Source organism: Pristiophorus japonicus, unplaced genomic scaffold (genome assembly GCF_044704955.1).
Source record: "Pristiophorus japonicus isolate sPriJap1 unplaced genomic scaffold, sPriJap1.hap1 HAP1_SCAFFOLD_332, whole genome shotgun sequence".
Taxonomy (NCBI): Eukaryota; Metazoa; Chordata; class Chondrichthyes; family Pristiophoridae; genus Pristiophorus; species Pristiophorus japonicus.
The window spans coordinates 371,965-376,296 of record NW_027253128.1 but is presented as its reverse complement, the minus strand read 5'-3'; the positions used below and the strand labels follow the sequence as shown (position 1 = coordinate 376,296).

Here is a 4,332-nt window from a genome sequence, read left to right as displayed (position 1 = left end):
GGGATTAGGCTGGATAGCCTCGAGTTGGCCGGCGCGGACACGATGGACCGAAATAGCCTCCTTCCGTGCTGTAAACTTCTTTGATTCTATGAACTCGTTTGCAAAGAGTTGAGGTGATTTGGGCACATCTTTCTTCACATGACAACATTTCAAAGGCAACTCAACGGCTGTAAAGCGCTTTGGGGCATCATGAGTTCCTGACAGACGCTGCAGAAATACAAGTCCTTCTTTGCAACATTTCAATGCAATCTCAAGGCTGGTCTGGTATTTGAGGCCAGGATCTTTCTGCAAATTTCAAGTAACAACCAACGAAGCAAGAATCATACCCCCCGATCAACAAACCACCTGCTTAGCAAATGTGGAGATAAGATGTAACCATTATTGAAGCATTTTTAGTGTGTGTTGCTGTTCTTGATCGGAGGAGCACATGAGACGAAATTAGTGACTTGGCCTTTTCGACATGTCTTCTGAAGCGCCGCACGGTCCCACTCCTGCAGTCAATGAGCTGTTGGGACTTTAATGTATCCATCATCATCATCATCATAGGCGGTCCCTCGAAACGAGGATGACTTGCTTCCACGCTGAAAAAGGATGATTTCACAGGTGTTTCAATGAAGGATACGAACTACATCCCGAAGGGTGGAAGATGCCTGTGCGTGGATTTTTTTAACATGTGGTGGCCGTTGCACCCCAGCCATCACACGGGCTTGACAGAGCGAGGTCTTGGTCCAGTGGCAAGGGTTAAGCAAGACGACAGGCGACCAGCTCTGCTGCGCGGACCTAGTGCACACACATATCGCAGTGTGGGCTGGCCCGTGCTAACCCTGGGTCCCTGGCCCCGAACTCATGCCTCCCCTGGGCCCCGATCACATCCCTCTACAGTCTCTCGCCGTTCCTTTGCCCCGATCTCGCCGCTCCTGCTGTATCTGCCCACGTTCCAATCACCGACCTGGACCTTGATGACGTCACACTTCGCTGCCGCCTCCCTCCTGCACCAGCTCGCGCTGCTCCCTGGAGTCGTCTCTCGGGATCTCCAAGCTGCTCCCAGGGCCGCTCGCCGTTCCTTTTATGGCCCCGACTTGCCGCTGGTGTTCTCCCGTTCGTGTATCCAGGCTGCGGGTGGCCACCCCGAGTGCAGCAGAGGGGTTTCTGCATTAGTTCTGGGTGGGGACAGTATCTTTCCCCTTCTCTCTTCCTCTTGTCTTTATCCCTGTGCTTTTATTTCTCTATTTATTCCCCCTGTCTCAGTTTCTAGTGTTTAAAAGGGAACAAAAGATGAAATGTGTATCATTGTGGAACAATTTCTCTCATTCAAAGTTAGACGCACTACAGTTGCATCATGAGGTCTAGGTAGCTAGCCATTGATATTCAGGTTCATGTATAAATATATATAAATATATCTATATGTATCATAACCGTTCCCTGGTGGTCGAGGGGTTAAGATCCGGCGCACTATACTGGTTTCAATTCTCGATCAATTCATCGCATAAAAATAATTGAGGTTTGTGAGACGATTAATAATTGCTGTAATCACCATGAATACCAATACTTTCTGCGATAGACCGAGCTTACAGACTATCTGGCTTCTCCTGCCCTTTGCCGGGCACGTCTTCGGGGTTTAATTTTACAAACTGGGTGAGTTCGCTGATCGCGGGGAGACGGTAGGAGCCTCTGTGGCCCCACTGTGAGGATGTGGAAGTGAACACGGTGGCTGGGTGATCCGTGAAATTTCTGTAAAGGGCAGCGGAGGAGAAGGATTGAAAACTTTCAGTGTGGGACAGAAGTTGTTTTTGGTGAGCCAACACATTCCCGATCAGCACAGAGGAACTCACTGGTCAGCTCCCCTCTGTTGGGGCTGTTGTGCCAGAGGTTTCTGTAGTGCAGTGGCTATCACATTTGCTTTATATGTGAAAAGTACCCGGTTTGATTCTGGGTAGAAACATGATGTTTAAACTTGCTATAAGGGAACAATCGGAGGAGAGTTTAGTCTCCTGGAAAATGCTGCCTGACCTGCTGAGATTTCCAGCATTTGCTGTTTTTATTAGCTATTCTCCTGGTAGAAAGGCTCACTTATTCCTGAATTGCTCTTTATTTAACCAATAAATAGATAACTTTCAGTGAGAGAAAACGGATCCACCGGGGACCTTTCGTGTGTGAGGCCAACGTGATATCCGCGACACTGCAGCCCATCAAAGGGCAAGAAACCACTGAATATAAAGGATGAGCTCACAAATATCAGGGGCAGTGCAGTCTGGTCAACGTCAAACCCTCCTTTCTTCTTCAGCAGTGGCATGAACGGGAGTCAGACGCCACAAAGTTTCATTAAAGATACAAATACAAGTAAAACTTCCAAATCGTTTCACTGTAAAATTCTTTCACTTTATTTGAAATCCTACTGCGTTGAATCTGAAAAGGATCACCATGGGATTTTATCTTCACTACTGATTCTAATTTCTCTGCACGGAAGGAATAACCGGTGCTGTTAAATTTGACAAAAGTTGCCCAGATTCCTGGTGACATCGACAATACAGTGTGTAAAATGGGTCAACATGCTGAAGAACATAAGAACAAAAGAAATAGGAGCAGGAGTTGGTCATACGCCCCTCGAGCCTGCTCCGCCATTGAATACGATCATGGCCGATGCGATCATGGACTCAGGTCCACTTCCCTGCCCGTTCCGCAAAGCACAGGACAACTGATTGAAGTATCGACTGTCCCTCAGTTAGCATTTCTTTCATTGTGCAAAAGAAGGTGACGGGTTAATTAATGATGCTTTTCCATAAACGCAACACAAAAGTTTAAGAAAAAAACATACGGTGACTGGCAGGTGAGCGCTGCTTTGACACCTGGTGGGAATGGGCGGGGATTTTAAAGCCCCTTGTGTTGTGAAAGCTTCATATAGAGGAACATCTCAAACACAGTGTGTAGGCCTCGTGGCGCAACGGTAGCGCGTCTGACTCCAGATCAGAAGGTTGCGTGTTCAAATCACGTCGGGGTCACTGTTCTTTCAGAATTAATATTTTCTTTGCTGTTTGGCAATAACCAGACCCTTGTTCCAAGGTCTGTCTCACTGTTTCCCCGGTGTCAGGCATTTCCCCGGTGCCTGCTGCCCTCATTTTATTCATGTGACAGGACACACAAGTTCAAAATCAACTTGCAGGTGGCCACACACACCGCCGAGCGGTCTAAGTTGCTGTGATTAGATCGCAGTTTTCTCTGGAGGTGTGGGTTTGAATCCAACTTCTGACATTTATTATTTTTAATCATTAAGCGAAACTCATTGTTTGACACCACGACCAACTCCTTAAAACTGGGATTCAGCAGTTCACCTGCTCGCTTAACATCTCCGTCTGACCTGGTGCTGAAAGTGGAGATGTTTCCACAGTGTCGCGGTTAACACGTTCGCCTCACACGCGAAAGCTCACCAGACGGGAATATTTTCTGTAGCTTTCTCCTCATGCATGCTCAGGGGCGAGTTTGTTCTCCTGTGAAAAGTTCATAAGATGATAAGCATGTAAGAATTAGGGGCCGGAATAGGCCATTCGGCCCCTCGAGCCTGGTCCACCATTCAAGAAGATCCTGGCAGTTCCTCGACAGCAAGTTTAAACATCTGTGGCAGAGCCAACAGGCGCCTGTCTGCAATCAGTGAGAGAACGGTATGTTTGGCAGAAGCCTGGCGAGATCAGTCAGTGAAACGTAAGACTTTTAATCTCAGGGTCGTGGTTTCGACACCCACATTGGACATTTACATTTTTCATAGAATGATAGAAGTTTGCAGCACAGAAGGAGGCCATTTTGGCCAATCACTTCCACCCCGGCCAACAAGAGGCGATCCAGCTTCATCCCACTTTGCAGCTCTGGGTCCATAACCCTGCAGGTTACGGCACTTCAGGTGCACATCCAAATACTTTTTACTTGTGGTATCTACCTCCGCCATTCTTTCAGGCAGCGAGTTCCTCACCCCCACAAACCTCTGCATGAAGAATTTTATCTTCAAATCCTCTTTAAACCTTCTACCAATTACTTTCAATATATGCCCCCTGATTGTTGACCCCTCTGCTATCCACTATATCTACGCCCCTCATAATTTTATACATCTCAATGTTGTCTCCCCTCAGCCTCCTCTGTTCCAATGAAAAAAAAACCAGCCGATCCAATCTGTCCTCATAGCTAAGATTCTCCACACCTGGCAACATTCTCGTAAATCTCCTCTGTACCCTCTCGTACAATCACATAATTCCTGTCATACAGTGACCAGAACTACATGCAATAAACCAGCTGTGGCCAAACTAGTGTTTTATACATTTCAAGCATAACCAACCTGCTCTTCTA

The 4,332-nt window shown here is 47.2% G+C and overlaps 1 non-coding gene across 1 annotated transcript; it reads left to right on the top strand.

The window, feature by feature from the left end:
- Positions 1-2,927: 2,927 nt before the first annotated feature.
- On the top strand, positions 2,928-2,999 carry trnaw-cca (transfer RNA tryptophan (anticodon CCA)). Its single transcript has one exon. It is a non-coding gene; the product is annotated as a tRNA-Trp (tRNA).
- Positions 3,000-4,332: the final 1,333 nt, after the last annotated feature.